The sequence below is a fragment of the Mus caroli genome, unplaced genomic scaffold (genome assembly GCF_978045245.1).
Source record: "Mus caroli unplaced genomic scaffold, Mus_caroli_1 scaffold_10, whole genome shotgun sequence".
Classification (NCBI taxonomy): domain Eukaryota; kingdom Metazoa; phylum Chordata; class Mammalia; order Rodentia; family Muridae; genus Mus; species Mus caroli.
The window spans coordinates 61215738-61228580 of NW_028227265.1; the positions used below are offsets into that span (position 1 = coordinate 61215738).

General features: G+C 41.7%; 1 protein-coding gene across 6 annotated transcripts in view; it reads left to right on the forward strand.

Moving 5' to 3' along the window:
• Csgalnact1 (chondroitin sulfate N-acetylgalactosaminyltransferase 1) overlaps positions 1 to 12843 on the forward strand; it is a 359628-nt gene that overhangs the window by 168676 nt on the left and 178109 nt on the right. For 5 of the 6 annotated variants that reach the window (XM_085843930.1, XM_085843931.1, XM_085843932.1 and 2 more), the window contains one exon: positions 7725 to 7871. The gene's annotated coding sequence lies outside the window, so the exon portion shown is untranslated. Of the gene's footprint in view, positions 1 to 3918; positions 4035 to 7724; positions 7872 to 12843 lie in introns of those variants that run through there. The other variant, XM_029480734.2, reaches the window with a different exon arrangement.

Here is a 12843-nt window from a genome sequence, read left to right on the forward strand (position 1 = left end):
TGGATTGCTTTGGCAAGATAGCCATTTTTACAATGTTGATCCTGCCAATCCATGAGCATGGGAGATCTTTCCATCTTCTGAGATCTTCTATAATTTCTTTCTTCAGAGACTTGAAGTTCTTATTATACAGATCTTTCACTTCCTTAGTTAGAGTCACGCCAAGATATTTAATATTATTTGTGACTATTGAGAAGGGTGTTGTTTCCCTAATTTCTTTCTCAGGCTGTTTATTCTTTGTGTAGAGAAAGGCCATTGATTTGTTTGAGTTAATTTTATATCCAGCTACTTCACCGAAGCTGTTTATCAGGCTTAGGAGTTCTCTGGTGGAATTTTTAGGGTCACTTATATATACTATCATATCATCTGCAAAGAGTGATATTTTGACTTCATCTTTTCCAATTTGTATCCCTTTGATCTCCTTTTGTTGTCGAATTGCTCTGGCTAGGACTTCAAGTACAATGTTGAATAGGTATGGAGAAAGTGGACAGCCTTGTCTAGTCCCTGATTTTAGAGGGATTGCTTCAAGCTTCTCACCATTTACTTTGATGTTGGCTACTGGTTTGCTGTAGATTGCTTTTTATCATGTTTAGGTATGGGCCTTGAATTCCTGATCTTTCCAAGACTTTTATCATGAATGGGTGTTGGATCTTGTCAAATGCTTTTTCCGCATCTAACGAGATGACCATGTGGTTTTTGTCTTTGAGTTTGTTTATATACTGGATTACGTTGATGGATTTCCGTATATTGAACCATCCCTGCATCCCTGGGATGAAACCTACTTGGTCAGGATGGATGATTGTTTTGATGTGTTCTTGGATTCGGTTAACAAGAACTTTATTGAGGATTTTTGCATCAATATTCATAAGGGATATTGGTCTGAAGTTTTCTATCTTTGTTGGGTCTTTTTGTGGTTTAGGTATCAGAGTAATTGTGGCTTCATAGAATGAGTTGGGTAGAGTACCTTCTGTTTCTATTTTGTGGAATAGTTTGTGAAGAACTGGGATTAGATCTTCTTTGAAGGTCTGATAGAACTCTGCACTAAACCCATCTGGTCCTGGGCTTTTTTTAGTTGGGAGACTATTAATGACTGCTTCTATTTCTTTGGGGGATATAGGGCTGTTTAGATCATTAACCTGATCTTGATTCAACTTTGGTACCTGGTATCTGTCTAGGAACTTGTCCATTTCATCCAGGTTCTCCAGTTTTGTTGAGTATAGCCTTTGGTAGAAGGATCTGATGGTGTTTTGGATGTCTTCAGGATCTGTTGTTATGTCTCCTTTTTCATTTCTGATTTTGTTAATTAGGATGCTTTCCCTGTGCCCTCTAGTGAGTCTGGCTAAGGGTTTATCTCTCTTGTTGATTTTCTCAAAGAACCAGCTCCTGGATTGGTTGATTCTTTGAATAGTTCTTCTTGTTTCCACTTGATTGATTTCGCCCCTGAGTTTGATTATTTCCTGCCGTCTACTCCTCTTGGGTGAATTTGCTTCCTTTTGTTCTAGTGCTTTTAGGTATGTTGTCAAGCTGCTAAGGTGTGCTCTCTCTAGTTTCCTTTTGGAGGCACTCAGAGCTATGAGTTTTCCTCTTAGAAATGCTTTCATTGCGTCCCATAAGTTTGGGTATGTTGTGGCTTCATTTTCATTGAACTCTAAAAAGTCCTTAATTTCTTTCTCTTTTCCTTCCTTGACCAAGGTATCATTGAGAAGAGTGTTGTTCAGTTTCCACGTGAAGGTTGGCTTTCTATTATTTATTTTGTTATTGAAGATCAGCCTTAGTCCATGGTGATCTGATAGGATGCATGGGACAATTTCAATATTTTTGTATCTGTTGAGGCCTGTTTTGAGACCAATTATGTGGTCAATTTTGGAGAAGGTACCATGAGGTGCTGAGAAGAAGGTATATCCTTTTGTTTTAGGATAGAATGTTCTGTAGATATCTGCCAGATCCATTTGATTCATAATTTCTCTTAGTTTCTCTGAAGCCCCCATCTTGTAATCATAACGTTTTCACACATCCCTCTTTTTCTTTCAGCTTCTTCCACTGTAACTAATTTTAGACAAGAATTTTCAGCTGGGCTGGAGATCAACAGTCAAGGCTCATGCTCTCTCACTGAGAACCAGTAATGTGGTCCCAACCCTTCATTTCACAGACCTTGAACTAGACACCCATAGGACTTGCCTAAAATCTTAGCCACCTACATACATAACAGGGCAGATCTCTTGTTCTGGATTAGATTAAATGTTGCAGATTCCCCTACTGCACTGTTCACACCTCCTTCACATCTTGGATGCTATTAAATTGAGCAGAGCCAGTCCAGAAGGGGGAGTATGTCTAGTTCAGTGAGTGGTTGGTTAGTGTGGATATAGCAACAGTGTTACAGACTGCTCCTTGGAAAGAGCTCTCTTTAGGAGGAACATTTGCTGGTGTTCATCTTTGAGAGACAGCAAACAGGAAGACTTACATTTCCTTTAAAAAAAAAAAAACAACAACAACACTTAGTTATAGTTCTGACTTTACTGTCATTTAGCATCTCTGTATTTATGCACCCACTCCCAAAAAACCCCATAATTTGTTTCTAATTGCCATGTGATCTCAAATACTTTGATTTTTCTACACATTAGTGTTTTCTCATGAAGATAGTTCACATTTTATTATTTCTTTTTAAGATTTACTTATTTTATATGGTGTGAATGAGTGTTTTGCTTGCATGTGCACGTGTGTACCATGTGTATGCCTGGTGCATGCAGAGGCCAGGAGAGGATTTCAGATTCCCTGGACTGGATTCATGACTGGCTGTGACTTACCAGATAGGTCCTGGGAACTGAACACAGGTCTTCTTCAAGGGCAACAAGGCACTCTTAACTGCTGAGCCATTTATCTGGCCCTTCACCCTGTGTATTAAAGGAACAGCAGATGATTAAACAGTTTAATTGGGTTACACAAGATTATCTCCGTTGATCAAAGTGAGAAACTGCAATGCAGGAATTGAGTGTGGCCTACTCTCATGGAAGAATTATGAAGATATTTTCTCAATGTGTATCTGTGTTTTCTGAATGAGGGACACAACGTTCATCCTGTTTTTCATTTCACAGAATAGCGTAGAGTAACCTCTGGGTGTGGGGATCATGGCTTTGGAAATCAGTTGTGCCCAAATCACACTATTTACAGTCAAATTATCCAATGTGGAAGGAATGCAGTTACAAATATATGCTTCTTGCAGTGCTTAGCATCCAAGGGTGCTTTCTTTCCCGAAACATAGTTTTGAGGAATATGATAATTTTAGAAGCTGAACATACAGTGCTGATCCTGTCCCAGCTCTGACTCCAAATACCATCAGTCAGAGAACTCCACTGACTCATATTTAGAAAGTTGTCACGCAGGGTTCTGCATGTGCACTATGGGAATCTCAGTGGATGCTTGGCAAGGTTACTGGTGTGCTTTCTCTGCTGCATTTGCCATGTTTAGGGGAAGAGACCTTGAAGTCCTTCCTCCTTACTGTACCAATTAGTGGGTCTGAAACACATGATGGGTTAGATGAATGGAAGGTGTGAATATTTAATTTGAGTAGACTGAGGAAGGCTTATAGCTTCAGGCATCTTCACAGTCTTGGCCAAGCTGTGTTTTTGAAACCATTGGAAGCAGGTAGTGGGACAGACTTGTCTAAGGAATGATGTATTGACTAGCCTGGCTCTAGCATTACTTGTAATGTGGTCACAGTTCTTAGGTTGACTTGTCATAACAGGAGTAAAGGCTGGCTGGCTGTGGCAGTTTGAATATGCTTGGCCCACAGAGGTGGCATTATTAGGAGATGTGACCTTGCTGGAGGAAATACATCACTGTGGGAGTGGGCTTTGAGGTCCTATGCTTAAGTTCTGCCCAGAGTGGTAAAAGACCTCTCTCCTGGATGCCTGCAGAGAACAGTCTCCTGCTGCTGCCGTTGTATCAAGATGTAGAACTCTTGACTCTTCCAGCACCATGTCTGCCTGGATGCTGCCATGCTTCCCACTATGATGATAATGGACTGAACTTTTGAAACTGTAAGCCAGCCCAAATTAAATGTTTTCTTTTATGTGTTACCTTGGTCATGGTGTCTCTTCACAGCAACAAAACAAAACAAAACAAAACACCAAAAAGCCAACCAACCAACCAACCAAACAAGAAAATCTGAGACACTAGTTTATTTGAAGAGAATGTGCTAATGAATGGTTGGCAAATTCTATTCCTTTGGATAAATGAGGTGGTGGATATCCCAATCTGTAGAGTCCCAGATAGAAAATGTCCAAAACCCACAGGTACAGTTTTTCTCTAGATTTCTCAGGGATACTGTGCCCTCCCCCCAAACTTGAGCGGGCTGAATCAGACCTTGTGTTTGCCACAGTCTGCTAGCCCACCTAGGGTGGGGTCTTCTGACCTAGGTGCAGTCTATTGTCCTGCCACAACTGCAGCTTCCTGCAAGAAGCCATTACCTGATGAACAGCTGAGCTTGTCTTCCTGATGAGATCCTGGCAAAGTGGGGAATGAGTTTTCCCCATTTAAAAATCAGACTCAAGAATTAAAGTTGAGCCTTGATCAGAGAACTTTGTCTTGGCTCATCGTATTTCCCTTGCCGACCTTCCCATCCATCCCCAGCTTTCCTTTTAGGAACCCAGTAACCGGTGGCCGTTGGCAGCTACAGGATATACCATCTTTCTCTTCACCATCTTCTCACCATCACTTAAACAAGTGAAGCCACGTCAGGTTCTCCTTAATCCTCACTCTCTGAGCTCAACTGTCAAAACCAGAGTGGGCTACAGATGATATGGAAGGGAACTCACACATATTAGGGCTAAGGGATAATTTCCTTGCCACTTTCAGAATCCCACAAGCAAAGCTCTGTGTTGATACTTCTCAAGTGTTCACTGGATTTTAATTTTACTTTTGGCACATTCCCATACTGTAATATTATTTCTGTTATTCAGGAAGAATTATCAAAACATTTGTTTTTGTCATTGAGATTTCCATCCATCCATCCATCTATTTATTTATTTATTTATTTATTTATTTATTTATTTATTATTTAGTTGGTGGAGAAGTGGGGGTGGGGAAAGATGGGGTAAATCAGAGAAGACTGTGTTCTCAAGGCTTCCGTGACAGATTCGGGTGGAATATCTAAGTGGTTCTTGCTTTTCTCCAACTACTGTGGACCCCACCTGCATTACTAAAGACCCACATAAGAAACTAGTATCTTAGTTTCATTTCTTGTTACTGGGATAAAACACCCTAGCAAAAGCAATTTAAGGGAAATGAGTTGATTTTGATTTATAGTTCTCAAGGTTCATCATAGAAAGGGATCATGTAGATGGGCAGAGGGGAAGTGGTGACAGGAGCTAGCAGCGTGTTGGTCACATTTTATCCACACTAAGAAAGCAGAGTAAACAGGAATTGGGGTTGGGCCATAAATCTTCAAGTCTCACACAAAGGGATCCATTTCCTCTACTTTAGGAAGTGAGGCCCTACTTCCTAAAAATTCCACATCCTTCCCAAATAGAGTTGACAGCTGGGGTTAAGTATGTAGATATGTCAGCCTATTGGGGCATTTCACATTCCAATCACAAACAGTGCCTATGTGGGCAGGGTCAAGTATTGCAAAGAGGCAAGCTTGCTTTTCTTTTCGGCATTTTTTTGTTGTGGAAGTTTAAAAAAAAATCCTGGCTTTACTACATATTAACCATGCAGATTTCTTAACCTCCTTCTGCCCCTCTGTAATAATGGAAAAAAATAATACGCGTGTTGTGGCTATTGAATGTCTTCCTAAGCAGTGCCATAGTATGGTGAGGGCTCATTGCCTGTGTCCGGCTGAACACATCCCATTCTCTTTAGCATATTTAGTTAATCTTCTGAGAATTTTCACTATGCTGTTTTGTTTCTATCCTGGTCACGGCTCTTGGTTTTGCTGGCGACTCTGCATTCTTGTATCGTACTTTTTTTCTTTACTAGCTAGAGAGGATTCCTCTTTGGAGGAACAAGAGGCTTGGGATTACTAAGGAGACCATGCACTTCCCAGAGCCCAGGAGCAGAGTTTTAATGAGTTCCTTTACTAGGAAAGGAGGAAGAAGCTGAGCTGTTTGTCCTCTGATTCCAACCTGCCTAGTGTCAGGGTCTAGAGGCTGGCTGAATGTGGATGACTTGGTGCATATGAAATGACTGAAGGTTGCTGTTCCAGCCACTGGGGTGAGAGAAGAATGACGGAGCTTATTAATGATCTTGCAGAGCTACTAGCTGACAGTCTATTTGTTTTCATTATGTAAACCAGCATGGTTTGGGATTATGCAGATTTCCACCTTTTTACTTAGAAGGCAAAGAATATTCATTAAGGATATCAATAAAGACCTTGCCCCAGATTGAGTCTCTGAGGCTGTTTCCTGCATGCTGAAAGACAGAAGAGAAAACTTAGGGGGTTGAGAGAGACTCAGAGATTGATTGGAAGGCAAATTATAAACCCATTTCAGCTCTTGGCCTGCAGGCTGGGAAGTAACATTATTTGTTGTCAGGGATGGAAAACAACTCAGATTCAGGTCCAAGTGATTATTCCACGTTGACACTGCTGCTTCTCTGCCAACTGCAGCTCCATTTAGACATAGATTAATTAGGCTGGTGGGGGGCGGGGGGCGTTGGGCTAGGAGAGCTGTGTGGAAGCAGGCAGCTCTGCCAGGAGTAGTCAAAGTTGGAGGTCTGGAGACTTGCCCCCCAGGAAGATGACACCCCCCTTTCACTGCTAAAACCAGAGCAAACCAGGGTGAGAGAGTGTGGATAGAAAACAGACCCTACTTCTATAGCAAAGCAGTGTACATTTCCACTGATTTGTTAATGCCAGTGAGGCAAAACAAAACAAAACAAAACCCAGAACCAAAAACAAAACAAAACCAAAAAACCAAAAAACCCCCCCACAACAACAGAAAACAACCTTCAAACTCACTTACTGGCAGGCTGTCCCCATGGAGAAAGGGATGGGGTGGGGGTGGGGGTGGGGGCCAGCAAGTCATCTGTAGACTTGAGTGGCTTATCAATCTTTTCTTTGGCCTTGTAGAAATCATCTTGGACTTTTTATCATTCCTGCATGTGAAATGGAAATGTAGTGTGAATACACACACACACGGATATATTATGTCCATTACTTGAATTATGAGACAGACAGAATAAAAATAAGGAAAATTCTTGGGGAAGTGAGCCCCATCCCATGTTAGTTCATTGAAAACAGTATATGACAGGCTCCACATGAGGACTTTAGTGTCTCTCCAGAATCTTTCTTACTTATGGGGAGTCTTTGGTTTGAACATCTTCATATTCTGCTTGTATCTCAGCTGACAGCATCTGTTTTGTCAAGGGCTGGGACAGTGTAGGGTCCATCCGTAACTCACCCCACCACCCTTTAGCGAGGGCAAGATGTACAGAGAGGGGGCTGGGCAGGGGTTCTTGCCCTCGGGAGTTGGGTGGGGAGCTGGATGATAATCAACAGCACCCAGTCTGTCTTCTCCTGCATCTTTGGCAGGCACTAGTCCTGCCAGCAAAGCTTTCCCCCAGGGCTGAAGCAGGCTGGCTTAGTGTTGCGAATGCCAGTGGTGGTCACTGGTAGTAAGATTCCCAGAGGGAACCCTTGCAGCGTGTGGATTCTTTTCAGAAAAACTCAAATGAGGAATTTTCTCTTTTACTGTTAACACTTCATTACATGGATTTTTTTTTTCCTCCAGTGGTGGCGCTGAGCTGAACACGGTGCTAGCAGAAGGGGGCGGTACTTTCCCTCTGGACCCTGACTTGGAAGCCAAGTGACTCCAGCGCAGTCACCACCAGAAGCAGATGTGCGAGCGGAACAGCTGTGTGCCTTTCTTTCTGCCGAGGTTAGCTTGTTTGGGTTTGTTCTTTTCCACGTGGAAGTGTGGTGTTTTGCCTTCCTCTGTTCTCAGCCGGGCTTTCGTGCTTTTAGATATTGATGGTTTCATTTCAAAAAAAAATATTTTGCGTTGTACTTATTAAAGAGGAAGAGGGGTATATTCTACTACTTTGGGGGCATGATATGTTCAGAGGAGTTGTGTGTTACATCCTAAATCACATGCATTTTACCGTTATTAAATCTCACTGTATTTAAAGGATGGAAATTTACAGGGGTTGCCTCCCATTTCTTTTCCTCTTAGCATTTTAGACTCCTTTTTCCATTATAAGAGAAGCCAAGATCATTTTTAGCCTTTAAGGACTTATGTAGCACTTACTCTGGCAGATAAGTGAATCTGTTTGTCGCAGGTGACTTAGAAAGCTAACCTTATACTGGCATATAACTTCCACATTACTGGGATATCCCAGCTAGCTAAAGAATATGTTCATTTTACTTTAATAGTTGTATTAATAAAAAGTTATTTAAAGGCATCATTTTTTTTAAGAAGCTCAACTACTTTGCTATGAAACTCCTCATCCACTGGCAGTGATCTCTATTTCACTTTCAAGACTCTTTTGGTATTTTTGTCTTTTTAGAGCATTAATCAATAGTACAACTAGAAGAGCTTTTTTTTAAACCAACAAACAAACAAGCAAACAAAAAACCCCTCAACTGTCCATTAAATTGAGAACACAGCTGGGACAGAATATTAATCTTCCTGAAATAGTCATTCTGCAGCCAAATGGGTACAGTGAGTTTTGATCAACTTAAAGTAAAATGGTTTGGGAAGATGAATCACCCTTGTAATATCCCTAGGGGTGGTCATTAGAACTATCTGAGAATTGCTTCCTAATGAATATATACTATTGACTTGGGCTTTGGGATAAATGTAGTATTTCTGACAGCTTGTTTTGCTCTTGTAAGCAATAATTTTGGGTTTCTTTACTAAAAGATATTTAAATACAACTGGCAAGATTAATGTTAAAGAAGTTAAGTCGAGAACTTGAGAACTGGAGGCAGGAGAATTAGGAATTCAGGGTCATCCCCATCTACCTAGCAAGGTCCTGGCCAGCGAGGGATAGGAGATCCTGCCTCAGTATAAGCAGGAGCCTTCACAACATCATTAACATTGGGAAGGGAATGGGAGATTTACCCATACTTCCTGTTTTCAGCAATGAAATCTTTTGTTTCTTCTTCCAGTTTTCTCTAGAAATACAAATGAAAAGTAGACGGAGGGATGAAGATAGGAGAGCTGTGCCTGGCAGACACTTTTGTCTTTGAAAAGTGCTGCTTCCTCTTTAACACATTTTAACAGAGGTTTTATTTATGTTTTTGCATTATTGAGAATGGGGGTGGGGCAGGGATCTAGCATTGTTATTGTGGTTAAGATAAAAGGACTAAGTTAAGATCCATGAGTCAGTTTTACATTCTTGTACTAGGAAGATAGAAAACGTGGCGCTTTAAAAGGGACCACATTTGAGTTGTCGACAGCAGAAAACATACAACAACCTCAGCCAAAAGTGAGCAATGGGAACACAACTGGAGATTGCTTCTTGACAAGTTCTTCGCTAAGTTGCAAGTCGAAAGGCTGTGAAAACAGATGGCCAACTTCAGAGCACAAGAATGGCTCTCACCTTGAGTCTTAGGATGCTTAATGTTTTCAAGAATAACTTGGATGGTGTAAAAGAGAACACTGGCATTTAAAAATCATGTGTGCTGTAACTGTTAAAGTCTTGAGATGACAGCAGAAAGGGGCCAGGGTGAAAATTAGCCAGGAAGCAATCAAAAGTTGATCAAAGTCTATGTGGGGAAATCAAACGTCTAAGTTCTAAAGCTGTTGGGTAGTAAGACAGGACAGGAGAGGGGAGGCTGTAATTCATAATTGGCTACGAAGAACAGTTATAATTCTGTTGGAACCTAGTACAGCGACAGGAGATCTTGCCCAGGAAACAGGAGGCCTGCCAGGTAAGCACCAGCTGGAGAGAGTTGTCAGCTGCTGCTCCTCACTCTTACTGACTCAGACTTGAACCTCTGGCAGCAGTGATGGGCAGGTGCTCCACACAGCACGGGGCTGCTAATCATGGAATCCCATTTGGGAGGCATAAATTCTTGTTCCAGACATTTAATAGCACTAGGCCATGCACATTTTATAGTAGAAATATCTTTGTATCCTGTGTGGTTTTTTTCTTGTTGTGGTGATGGAATAACATCTTAAGAGAGGAAGGATCGATTTTGGCACGTAGTTCAGGGCACTCAATCTATCAGGGTGGTGAGGTTATGGTGGTGGGAACTGCTATAGCTGTTGCTGTAGGAGTGTGAAGTGGATGGTTATATCATAGAGACAGTCAAGAAGCAGAGAACTGGGGCAGGAACTTGAGAGGTTTATACCCCATAACCCTCACACCTATGGAATCTAAATCATGATTCTATCACCAAAAGGTCCCACAACTTCCCCAAATCTCTCTAGTTGGTGACCAACTAAATGTTCAAACACGTGAGCTGATGGGGACATTGCACAATCAAACCATTCTTAACTCCTACATACCTTCATCCTAGAGCCTGCCCCAACATGGTCTCTTCTCAGTGAATTAATTCTTGCCATAGTTCTATCCTCACTTGGTACTTGCTGCAGCTCACTGATGCATTTCCTGCATCTGAAGTTCCATAGCCATAATTCCCTTCTTCCGGTCAAGAAAGAGAATTGCTCTTTTCTCTGAGGGCTGCCTATACCCCTCTTCACACCTTCATGCTCTTGGTCTGTTTTCCTACCTTCTGATCCCTTCTTTTGTTCACTCCTCCTCTCCTCACTATGATTGTTTGAAGCTGGTAACCTCTACAGCAGCCCACATAACTAAGCATCCTGAATAGACATTGCTTAGCTTTGCCAACCAGGCTATGGCTCCTACGTGGTGCCAAGTGAAGGGTGAATGGAAAAGTTAGGGAAGGGTTAGCTAACTCATACCGGAACATGTTTCCTTGCATTGTATTTTCTTGACACCTTTGTCGTGTCTCATTCTCGGGAGACATAAATAAGCATCTATGTATCCTAGGTAAAACTGCAATGATAGAACACACGGCTGATTCCACCCAAGTCTTGCTTGGTGAACCAGTGACTGGAGTGACTTACAGGGATAAGGGTGAGAGGTCACATACAGGACCGTGATGATTTGTACGCAGCTACATCACCAAAAAGCCCACCCCAGGAAGAGTGATGACTCAGAGAGGCGACATCCTGGCGGTTTCCTGTATAAGTAGAATTTCCGTGGAAGAGGCCTCTCCCTCAGCAATTGCTTACTGTTTACATAACCTTATAGAGGGAGAATTGTAAATTTTATAAATTTCTGAGTTTCCCAAGTTTTGTAAATTTCCATAGTTTTTGTTTGTTTGTTTTGGGGTTTTTTTTTTGGTTTCTTATGCTTAAGAGCCCCTGTCATGCCTCCAAGAGAGACTGTTTCAGTTCAGAGGAAATATTTATGTCACACCTGTTTACATTCTGTTCATGGGCATGGCATTCCCACTGTTTACACAATGCTCTTCTGAGCTCATCCTGTTCTTTCTTATGTCAGCGGTTCAGCTTTTCCAATAGTGTCTTGGGAACAGAGATTCTGTTTGTAGATATCTAATCTTGTAAGTCTTTGCTGGTCTTCTACGAGTTCATAAAATACAAGCATCAAGTAACATAGAGTGAAAGACAAAGTAGGTATTAGAAATAAGCATAACTACGTACTTTATAGTGACAAAGTCACGATGTATGCCATGACATACAGTCTATCTGTGTGCTAGAATATAATCCTGGGAGATTATATCACTTGGAGGCTAGAAAGATGGCTCAGTGGTAAAGGGCTTGTGGCACAGGTATCCCACATAAGACCAGGCATGAAACTTTATATACCTCCAACACTGGCTAGCAAGTCTAGCTAATGGAGAAAGTTCTAGGCCCAATGAAATGCACTGTCTCAAAAAGCAAAAGAGGGAACAATAGAGGAAAATGCTCAAAGTTTACCAGAGTGAGTTCTGGAGATGATGTGTGCCTCCTACTAGACTCGTCACTTATTCCAGTTGGCACTGGATTGGGTCTTGCTTCTCATCTTTCCTTTTCTGTCTGGGGATTGCTTCTTAATGTTCCCTTTCCATCAGGTTAATTTCCTGCTGCACTGTGAGTGTCACAATGCATGTGTGGAGGTCAGAGGATGACTTTTCAGAGCTTGTTATAATTCAGCACATGGGCTCCAGGGATCAAAGTCAGGTTGTTAGGGGAGGATCACCATGTCGTGCTCACCTCCAGGGCTTGTTCTGATGGCTCCTATCTGTCTTTCTGTCTCTCTACACGTGTGTGCGTGCATGTGTATGCACATGTGTGCATATGTTCACATGTGGGTATCACAATGCATTTGTGGAGGTCAGAGGACAACTTGTCAGAGCTAGTTATAATCCACCATGTGTACTTTAGGGATCAAAGTCGGGTTGTTAGTGTTGGGTTGATAGTTAGTGCTTGCATCATCTCAGGAGAAAAAGAATGTATTAGGGAAGTATCCCACAAATGTGATAAGAGGTTTAAAATAATCACAGTCTCAAAATTTACAGCAGAAGCGACTTGTCCCATCACATGTGTTTCTAACTTTCTAAAGCATGTGAATAGTCAACCTTATGCCAAGTATGTAAGATGGTCTTGTCTCAAGACAGGGGTGACTAACATAAATGCTATCACATGGTTATCATATTTAACTCTTATGGTAATGTCCTTGCAGTGAATGGAATTCAAGCTCTTCCCTATAGCTTTGGAAAATTTGTTTCGAACCTAATTTGAGTTAAGCCTAATGATGGGTTGAAGATTGTACCTAGGGGTGTATTAGCTGGGTATGTGTGTGCCACCTTCCCAGGGAGACAAGGTTGCTTAAGCTTAATCTTTGAGACCAAGTAAGAAAGGGCCAGTCAATAAG